The 11,126-nt window shown below is 48.3% G+C and overlaps 1 long non-coding RNA gene across 1 annotated transcript; it reads left to right on the forward strand.

The window, feature by feature from the left end:
* The first annotated feature begins 4,271 nt into the window (after positions 1 to 4,271).
* LOC131514312 (uncharacterized) lies at positions 4,272 to 8,039 on the forward strand. The gene is made up of 3 exons (XR_009263023.1): positions 4,272 to 4,427; positions 5,632 to 5,736; positions 7,636 to 8,039. It is a non-coding gene; the product is annotated as an uncharacterized LOC131514312 (long non-coding RNA).
* Positions 8,040 to 11,126: the final 3,087 nt, after the last annotated feature.

Genomic DNA, 11,126 nt, shown 5'->3' on the forward strand with positions numbered 1-11,126 from the left:
TGAGGAAAATCAGAACCAAATATGGTTGTAATCCGAGATTCTACTCCACATTTAGTTCACTGGGCCTGCCAGAGTTTTGTACCTATAACTGTTGGATAATTCCATTTTACTGATGCAAAGACGAGTTTATCTTTTATACTAAGGAAAACCCTCTGGTGTGGTTTGAGATAGCAATATTCAAAAGTTTTTGCCATAGAGGGGCGCCTGGGTGGCTCAGTTGGTTGAGCTTCCGACTTTGGCTCAGGTCATGATCTCGCAGTTTTTGTGTTTGAGCCCCACGTCGGGCTCTGTGCTGATGGCTCAGAGCCTGGAGCCTGCTTCCGATTCTGTGTCTCCCTCTCTCTGCCCCCCTCCCCTGTTCGTGCTCTGTCTCTCTCTCTCTCTCTCTCTCAAAAATAAATAAACATTAAAAAAATTTAAAAAGAGAAAAGGTTTTACCATATGTATTTCTGCAGTACAGTCTTTTGGTTAGGGCCCTTCAAGGCTAACTACCATGGTAACGTTGCAGAGTACTTTGACAAGCGTCTCACCCCCTCCAGCTGTGGATCACAGATGACCCGAATACTGTATCCTGTGTAATACTATATCGATGCAGCCCTGCATGCAGGCAAATTACAATCTAACACCTCTTCTCCAGGTCCTCCTTTCTGATGAATTATGTCATCCTTTTTACGGCTTGGGGGGAAACCTAGGGATACTGAGGTTCCATTCAGATACATGAGTAAAGTGGGCCGATTCTAGAGAGAATGAGTGCTTTCGTTGGGTCAAAGATCCCTTTAATAGCAGAAGGTATTGTCCCCTTTAGGCTACCAGGGAAACTTAATAAGACCAGTAGTTTGGGGAGGGGTGATGTGTGTGTGTGTGTGTGTGTGTGTGTGTACATGCGTATTAGAGTCTGTAAGAGATACAGCTAAAAGTCAGATGGGAGAAGACAGTGAAGACAAAACCCATCTTTCTCCACCTTTCACAATTTGGCCAAGGGCTGCTTCGGCAGTCCCAGAATGGATTGAGACACGGCTTTGTGTTGGGCACAGATTCCCTTGGGCCTAGACAAATTTAGGACAGTTATAACCAAGTGTGATTCCACAGCTCAGTGGAAATCATCAGGAACATTTAAAGATTTCTGTCTGGTCAAGAGAGTAAAAGGAGAGTGGAAACATGGGATCACCCCTTTCTATTCCCTAAACTGGCTGTCAATCAGCGCTGAAGACAGCCCAGTGCTCTCACAAATGAATCGGAGAATCCAAATAATTCACTTAGCAAATCAGCAGCTGCTTCAGTCTGCATATCACAGGGGAAATCACGACGTAGCCAAGTTTATTCGGACAAATGTCTCAATTCTTCACTTGTGTTTAAACGCCACCTTAAAGTACCTGGGTGGCTCAGTCCGTTAGGCGTCAGACTTCAGCTCAGGTCATGATCGTGTGGTTCGTGAGTTCAAGCCCCTCGTCGGGCTCTGTGCTGACAGCTCAGAGCCTGGAGCCTGCTTTGGATTCTGTGTCTCCCTCTCCCTGTGCCCCCCTCTCAAAAATAAATAAACATTAAAAAAATTTAAACACCACCTGAGAAACATACTTCATTTCTGAGAAATTCTACTTTTCTTCTGTGTGTTTAAATGGCACCCAACACTCCGAAAGTGCTCAATGGATCTCTGGCAAGAGTAAAACAGCATCGCTGGTGACAGGAACCTCATGGAAGTTCATCTGAATGAAGCCCAAGATTGAAATGGCTGCTCCATTTGGGATGTCAACTAGGTGGCTAATGTGAGATCTGCTTTCAAGAAAGCAACACGGTGGGAATCCTTTTATGCTTCATCAGAGACCAAAGAAGGAAGTGGACCAACTCCCAAGTCTGCCAGAACACTGGTCATTGTGTCCTGGGCTGGCTCTGGGTGAAATCATAAGGTAAGATTAAGGTTGGAGACGCCTTCCCTTCTCCAAGCTTTCCATCACTAGTGCTCTCTCTCTCTCCCATTTTGTGTACCCGGAAGTCTCCCTGCTATTGGACTGTACATGCATCGGGTTGCATGAAGAAGCAACAGAGAGAGGTGGCCAAGTGCACATATTCCAGGTCAGACCCTCTGCACTCAGTACCTGGCTCCACCATTCTTGAGCTGTGTGACCTTGGGCGTTATTAACTTCCCTGTACTTAGTTTATTCATCTGCAGAATAAAAAGAACGTCTACTCAACCCAGGGTTGCTGTAAGGCTTAAATGAGATTATATGCATTAAAAGCTCAGGACGGGCACCAAACTTGTGCTGAGAACTCAACAAATATTGGCATAGTTAGATACTTATCAGCCAGTTGCATTGGAGGGTAAATTTTATTTCATTTGCTGTGTACTTCTCTCCCAGAGGTTTTTGCACCGTAAGCCTCGTCTCTCCTTTTGATGTGGTTTTCGGTTAGAAGGATGTCCCATAAGGGAGAAGGTGGCAGAGTTATTCTGGAAGGGGGTTGGGGTGGGGGCTGTGTAAGCAACATCCCAAAGCATATGACATTGTCCCATGTTCAGAAGTTGCCTGCCCCCTTACACAAGGCCGGGTCAGCATGTTCCTTTGTGCCAAGGATTAGCCTTCGTAGCAATTGGTACTGTTTACTTCTTCTGGGTTTTCTTGGATCACACTCTGGTTGGCCAAGCCAGCAGCCTCCTCTTGAATGAGTGTCCAGAAACTAGACCAAAACTCACCAGCTGGCCTCAGCAGTGGGCTGCGTGTCAGAGAGCCCTGGGACAGCTGTGGGTCCAGCGTGGGTGGGAAATGAAAACCCAGCTTGGCAGTAATTTCCCATGGATGGAGTAGAATAGGGAATCAGGTCTACCCTAGTTCATCCTTTTGAAGGTGTATTTGTGGGAACAGCGTGAAGGCCCTGTAAAAAACGGAAGGCATCCGTCTGGCTTTCTCAAACTACCTTCCAGACAGACTGCTTGCTGTCTGAAAGGGGAAACCAGGTGATTTCTGGGCTTGCCTTTTGGCTTTGGCTTTGCCTTTGCTTGGGTACAGAAGATTCGGTCAGTAAGGCGGCGCCCCCTCCGGGGACCACAAGGTGGCGATCGAGCCTCAGCAGAAGCCTGCGGGCCCCGCGAGTAAACCCCGGAGCAGGAGGCCAGCTGTCTGTCAACTGCGGAGCCCAGCTGGAGATTCCTGTCGGTTCGCTTTGACTCGGACAGACAGCTGCGGGAGAGCGCCTCCGGGCCTGGGCCTGGGAACCGCTCACTGTTCCAGAAAAACATTCCTCCTCGGGAAAGCAAAATCGAACACCTCTTTCCACCGCAACCGGGCGGGGGAGGGGGGGGGGTTGTGGAGGCTGGTTGGCAGGATGGAGGAGGAAGACACGGGATGGCACAAAATGGAAATTGTGCCAGAAGGCGGGGCCCGCGACGCTCTTGGAGGTGCTGTTCAACGGAGGAAGTGAGTGAGCTGCGAGGATCGTCTTCCCGTGACTTGCCCCATCAGTTCCTGTTGCTTTTCGTGCTGAGAAAAAGCGTCTTTTTTTTTTTTTTTTTTTTTTTTTTCCTGGGCTCCTGGGTGTGTTATGTGTGGTTTGTAACAGTCGTCGGCCTGCCTCCCTGGGACTTGGCTCTGCATTAAAGAATGAAACCCTGGGGCATGATCCGTCTCGCCTCTCCCCTACCCCACCGCCCATTTGTGCAGAGGGGGCCCTGGTGACCTTGCAACTCTCTCTTTTAATATAAAATTTATTTACTTATTTTAATTTTTTTAAATGTTTATTCATTTTGAGAGAGAAAGAGAGAGAGAGAGGGAGAAAGAGGGGCAGAGAGAGAAGGAGACACAGAATCCGAAGCAGGCTCCAGGCTCTGAGCTGTCAGCACAGAGCCTGACACGGGGCTCAAACCCACAAACTGTAAGATCGTGACCCGAGCTGGGGTCGGATGCTTTAACCCACTGAGCCACCCAGGTGCCCCATAAAGTTTATTTATTTATTTTTGAGAGACAGAAAGAGAGCGAACGGCAAAGGAGCAGGGAGAAAGAGAGAGAGAGAACCCCAAGCAGGCTCCACACTGGCAGCGCTCCACGTGCGGGGCTCGAATTCACAAACCGGGACATCATGACCTGAGCGGAAATCAACGGTCGGTCGGACCCTTAACCCCCACAACCAACTGAGGCAGCCAGGCGCCCCGCCCTTGCAAGTCTTCATCCCAGAGTTCAAAGGTCAAAGGTTAAGAACGGGTAGCTAGAAAATCACTTAGAAAGCAGCAGAAAGGTTAAGAACGGTAGCTACGTTGTGGGGGACCACGCCCCCCCGCCCACACACACGGGAAATTGGTGTCTGGAGATAAATGACAGGGGCCTGCCGCGGGGTAGGCTTCAGGGATTGTGCCTTCTCGTTCTGTGTGCTCCACAGTCACTGAGCATAGAAAACTTGTGAAGATGGTTTCCTCTCTAGAAGGTGCTAGAAGATAAACTTAGGTATCTGCCTGTACTGGACATAAGGAGAGATGGGGTGGGGCTGCGGGGGAGGCGGTGGGTGAGTGGATAGAACCCTAACCCTTGAGGTTGGTAAATGGGAAGCAATCAGGTGCTTTCTCGCTGCCCCACTCCTTCAGAATCGCTGAGGGGGACCAGAGAGAAGGGGCGGATGCATCACAGGCATGGCCCAGGGGGCCAGTTCCACTCTCTCAAAGTCCACTGCTGGGCATCTGAAGCCCCGAGGGGTCATTCAATAGGAGCCTTCCCCCGGGGGTCAGGCTGTATTTGGATTTTGCTGCTGCTGCTGGCTGGCCTGAAGGAAAGAGGCACCTGGAGGTCTGCCGCGTGGACCCATTTGATGCTGGAAAGCGTTACTCAAAGCAGGCCTTCCCTGGGAACCCACTAATCACACTTAAAAAGCTTTCCTGCTTCCCCAAACTTTCATCCTCCTGGACCATCCGGTCTCCAGGCCCCGGCTCAAGGGCCCAGAAGGAGTTGCAGGGGGAGGTTGATCCACAGGGGAGCCCGGTCCTCAGAGTTCTGAAGGCCCCTGGGGTGGTGGGACAGGCCTGGGCCTCGGGCGATCTTCCCTGTACCGTGGGACAGTGGACGGCCCATACCCGCCTTCTGGGCTGTGTGTGCTAGGGACTGAGTCCTGACCTGTGACCCAGATTCTGAGGCAAGGAAGAGGGCCGGACTCTTCCGGGAAGTGTGGACGGTCTATGTGGAGGTACGTCCGCATATGTGCTTTGGTCCCTCGTAGGAAAAGTCATCTTGTTACGTACAGGATTAGCTTGCAGGAGATCTTTGGAGCCAGTAATTTGTTTAGGACTCATTTCCTCATAGGTACCTCACGAACTGTGACCTAACCTTCCTGATCCAGGGTCCTCCTGATAACCCCCTAGATGCCCAGGGCTTAGAATGCCCCTGGAACCCCATTAGAATCACCAGAACTTAATGCCCTTCCTTACAGCTGTCTGTGGGCAGCCTCTATCTGCCTTTCAAAGAGATATTGGGAGTAATCTTTTGTTTGAATGCTTGACAGGCTTACAAAATCTGTTTTTATGTAAACGGTGCTTTGTAAGCCTGACCACAGCCTTGGGAGGTAATTAGAATGATCTCCAGGTTTTAGGTGAGCGAATCAAAGACCAGAGAGGTTTAGGGGAGGCTCGGGTGAGCGAGGAATCGTGTGTTTCTGTTCTAGGAGCCGTGTTCTTTCTGTTACACCATACTGACGAGACGGCAAGCTCCTTCCCCAAGAAAGAAGGCTGATGGAGGTTCCAGACATTTCCTCCTTCCTAAGGAAGAGGTGTAACTGTGATTTGTTTTTTTTTTTTTTTTTTTAGTTTATTTATTTATTTATTTATTTGGAGAGACAGGAGTGGGGAAGGGCAGAGAGAGAGGGAGAGAGAGAGAGAATCCCAAGCAGCCTCCAAGCTGTCAGTGTGGAGCCTGATCCAGGGCTTGAGCTCATGAACCATGAGATCATGACCGGAGCGGAAATCAGGAGTTGGGCACTTAACCGCCTGAGCCGCCCAGGCACCCCAGAGCTGTGATTTTTGGAGGCAAATGCCCCATGCTTGTCACAAGTCTCGGAGGGGAGTTTTGAATGGTGTGGCTTTCAGGCCAACTTGGAGGGGCGGGGGTGATAGGGAGGAGAGGTGTTTGGGGCCTTATGGAGCTCTGCCCCCTCCCCCCTGCCCCAATGTGTGCAGGGTCTCTGCACAGACCAGCACGGGTGGTGTGGTGCAGGTTTTCTTTAAATTCATGCTGCTGCCTTCCTGTCGGCATACACAAGGCAGAATAGCAGAAAGCCTTTGTCTCTGGTTTATGCTCTAAAGCTGCGTTGTCCACTGAAGTAGCCTCTAGAGACAGGTGGCTGTTGAACGCTTGAAATATGGCTGAGCCATTTGGTTAGTGTGAGATGCACACTGGCATTTCAACACTTAGTACAAAAAAGAGAGAAAGGAATGTAAAATGTCTCATTAACACATTTGCATCAATGACATCTGGAAACGACAGCGTTTGGGATATACTCAGTAACATAAAAGCATTATCGCAATTAATTTTACCTAGTCCCCTTTTTGTAACTGGGCCGCTAAAAGTTAAAAATTCTCACGTTCTAGTTCCTCTAGACAACGCAGCGTACAAGGTGTTACCGAATAGTTCAAAGGAAGCTGCGTTCATGTTCACATAAAGTGTTCATAGAAAGCCTGCTTTTCTTCCTGTTTGTATGAAGAAAGTATAAACGTCGTAAAGCTGGGGTGGGGGGAAATCTTCAAAACACAAAAATAAACAATCTTCCTTCTGAAAGATGTATGCGTTTTCTTACAAAGGAAAAAACTCGGTGCAAAAGAGCAGGAAACTCCAGACAAGTTGCTGTCACCCGTAAGAGCATATGAGAGATCTGTGGGTTTATGGAGGACGAGATGTTCCCAGTCCTGGATGTGAACGACAGGCTCCCAGTGTCATCACTGCACGGGGAGCCTTGAAGGACGACAAAGTGCCCAGCACAGGAGGAACACTTTGGCTTTATTTTAATTTTAAAAAAATTTTTTATGTTGATTTTTGAGAGAGAGAGAATGAGTAGGGGAGGGGCAGAGAAAGAGGGAGACACAGAATCTGAAGCAGGCTCCAGGCTCTGAACTGTCAGCACAGAACCCGACGTGGGGCTCAAACCCACGAACTGTGAGACCGTGACCTGAGCCGAAGTCAGATGCTCAATTGACTGAGCCACCCAGGTGCCCCGACATTGAAATACTTGAGTCACAAGAGCTTTATTACTGACACTGCCAGAGAGACCCTTTAAAGTGTGATTACTGATATGGATAAAGAAACATTTTCAGGTCACATATCCACAGCTAATGCCTCAGAGAGAATCTACAGAGTAGTGTTGGGTCCTTAATGTTGTTTGCTTGTTTAAACAATCTGATGAAATATCTTGTGTGATACTCTCCCATTAACTGATCAGGACCTGTAAATATAATATCACTCCCACGACTAGATTCCATTATGTGGCAAAGGTGAAGGGATTTTGCAGAGGTAATCAAGGCCCCTAATCACCTGACTTTGAATTAATCACGAGGGTGATTATCGCGGGTGGGCCTGACCTAATCAGGTGAGTCCTTTAAAAGAGGGTCTAGGATCAGAAACTGAAGGAGCCAGGGAGATTCGAAGCAGTACAGAAGTCCTCCTGCTGACTTTACAGAAGCAAACGACCATGTTGTGGAGAAGGCCATACGGCAGGGAATGGCAGGACACCTCTAGATGCCGAAGGCCTCAATCCTATAACTGTAAAGAACGAATTCCACCGAACAACCGATGAACTTGGAGGAGAAGCCCAACGTTCAGATGAATCCACAGCCCCGGCTGACAGCTTGAGGTCAGCCTGGGAAGACCCTGAACAGAGGACCTAGTTAAGCCGTGCCCAGACTTCTGACCCACAGAAACCATGCGATAACAAGGCCAGTGCTGTTTTAAGCCTCTAAGTTTACGGTAACATGTTACACCCCAATAGAATATTAATACAGGGCATATGGGCCCATGTTGCAGAAATACCTGTTGCTAACAGAACTCATGGGACGCTGTTTTCAGCTGTCGGTGAAAATTCCAACCAAGCCACACACACTGTTAGAATAGATATTTGTTTAGTTGGGTGCTGAGAGCTTTACTTCAAGGTCCTGTGTTTAAGCCTTCCATAAGCCTCCAGGATTCACACGCTGCATCAGGGTATGGCTGGTGTGATGGGAGACGTCAGTGCTGTCAGCCAATGGAGCTCTGCTGGGAGCTTCTGGGAGCCCCCCACCCCAAGCCTGGAGAATGGAGTTAAATTCTGGTTGGATTTCTGGTGGGGGAGCCTGAGACTGCAGCACTGACCTACTGCAAAAGAGCAGACAATCTGTATAAAGAGAGTTCTAGGAGACCTCGCTGGGTATTTTCCTGTTACAAGCATGGAAAGCCCACATAGAGTTTGCCGACACACTATTGTGACCCGATTTAATATCCCCAGTCATAATATTAGAAACCTATAGAATCTCGTTTCAGAGCTAACGGTTTTCAAATGATGAGACACGATTTCCATGGCCTTTTAAACATTAACACAAGGAAGATAAATCTCCACCGTAAGCCCCTCCTTTATTTTGGACACTCAGGGAATCAGCCTTCCCCTGGCCTGTGTCACCGATGCTCTTTGGGATGCAGAGTGCCCTTTGACATCAACTTCCCACGCCACAAATAAAATGCATTTCGCCTACACGGGATGTCTGTGACTAGACTTGCTTCCTTTTGGTCTCCTCAAAATCGGTTGTGACTTTCCTTTCCTCTCACCTCAGAATAACTCCCTCCCCTGCTTCTGCACTTACTGGTCACTGTCGGCTTCCTCCTCTCCACGTCACTTTTTTTTTTTTTTCAGCCTTCCAACCCTGATCTCTCTGCCATTCTCTACACAAACCACAAAACGCTATCACTTGTCAGTGTTTCTTTTTTTAAAATTCATTCATTCATTCATTATTTATTTAGAAAGGGAAAGCAGGCATGCACAGGGGAGAGGGAGGGAGAGCATCCCACAGACTCTGCACTGTCAGCACAGAGCCCGACATGGGGCTCTATCTCACAAACTGTGAGATCACGACCTGAGCCCAAAAGCAAGAGTCAGGCACTTAACCGACCGGGCCACCCAGGTGTCCCACTTCCCAGCGTTTCTCAGTTTCTTAGCAACTTCTATCCTGAAAACCCCATGGATGTTTATTTACCTCTTTGTCCATCTATAAGAGATGGGTGGGGCGGGGAGGGGGGGAGGAGAGTAGCCACATGGGTCATTCAAGACGTGATGTGTTACCAATATTCCCAGAGAATATTTCCATAGTTTATTTTAATTTCTCATTTGCCTTTTTTTTAAAAGTTTATTTATTCATTTTGAGAGGGAGGAAGAGAGAGAGAGGCAAAGAGAGAAGGGGAGAGAGAATCCCAAGCAGGCTTTGCACTGTCAGCAGGGCTCGATCTCACACATTGTGAGATCATGACCTGCGTTAGACGCTTAACCAACTGAGCCACCCAGGTGCCCGAATTATTCACAAATAATTGCTATTTGTGACTGCTCTGACCTCACAACCTCTGAAGTATTAGCACAGATCCTTTTGCAAGAAACTGACTTACCAGAAGGCCCTTAATGCAAGCAAGTCCTGGCCCATGGAACTTTGCCCACTGAGGGAGGTCAGGAACATGGGAAACACTAGACACCATGGGAGCTGAGTGGACCACACATCCCACTTTGCCCCATCAGAGCCAACATTCCTTCTCCCTCGTCCTCAGAAATCTGCTGCCAAACCCTTGCAATCCTTGCTGACTGAAAACTAGTGAACGCAGGGCCTGGCGGGGCTCCCGCTTCCATAGGCCTTCCAGATTCATGGGCTGCTCTCTCTTACAATTTTGAATTCTATTGTTTATTTTAGGATAATCTTGGCAAACCGCAGCGGTTGAACTATGTATCTTGCAGTTGGGCAGAAAACCAGCAAGTATCGCTCTAATTTTTTTTATTTTTCATAGGCTTTCTGGAATTTGGATCTGGTATTGTGGCTTGAAAGGTGGAAAGTGCACGCACACACACGTGTGTGTGTTGGGGGTAAGGGAACGTGCTCCAGTGAATGCACGTGGGCAAAGGGCCAAAGCCACATCCTATGGAACTCTGCAAAGGTTCCTGCCATTATGGAGGATCTCCCCCATGAACACAATGATTCCCAAGGTTATCCCTGCTGACGTGGGGGGAAGTTCTATGTTTCTTGTCCCGTTGTGTTTTTGAACGCCCCCTGAGTGCTATGCTTTCCTTGGCTGATCATGTCACGATGGCCATGCTCACATGTTGTACTATATAACTAAGTCTCCATCATCCCTGCCATTACTACAGGAACCAGCCCCGGCAAAGCCATTACGATCTCTAATTCTCCTTCCATCCATCCTGGAGCCTAGCCTCCGGCTCTGTCTCCTCAGGACTGAGCTCTGCCCAGAGGTGACCATTCCTGGAGAATTGTATAGCTGAATCATTTCCTTTGTGACCATTTCCAGGCAAGCATGGGAGTAGAGGTCTACACCATTTGGGAACACGTAGAAATGAAGAGCTCATTTACTTGAAACGTGATTGGGACTTCTATCTGTTCCACCTCCTTCTCCCCATGAAGAACAGAGAGGCAGAAGTAAGAGTTTTAAACTACAAATAAAAAGAAGGGATGTCAAAGAGTTAAAATATTAAAAAGAAACCCTTGCAACCCTTGAGTTCCTTTCGGAACTCAGTAAATAAACGGTTTCTGTGTCACAGCCTCTTGGTTCCTACCTTCCTGATGGTGAGGCCTGTTTTGGTTCTCAGCCCTTACGAAGACCACGCAGCCCACATTTCCCGAGGAGCCTCACGTGTTTATTGTGTTTTGCTCTCTCTCTGCGATCAGACTTCACTTTGGAACGTATGGTTGCTGTGGCTATAGCCGACTTTAATATGGATGCGATTTGAATAACAGTTGTATTTTTATGAAATGCACACAGCACGAGAAACACACACACCTGCACCTAATTCATAAACAATCACCTCCTTGGGTGCAAACCTCCACCATCTGCTCATTGAGGTAAAGGGTCATTAGGAGCGTAGACTGAGCCAGCTGTAAAATTTCTTTCCAGAAGATTGCCAAGTGGTCAGAATAAACACAAGTTAGA

The sequence above is a fragment of the Neofelis nebulosa genome, chromosome 6 (assembly GCF_028018385.1).
Source record: "Neofelis nebulosa isolate mNeoNeb1 chromosome 6, mNeoNeb1.pri, whole genome shotgun sequence".
Lineage (NCBI taxonomy): Eukaryota > Metazoa > Chordata > Mammalia > Carnivora > Felidae > Neofelis > Neofelis nebulosa.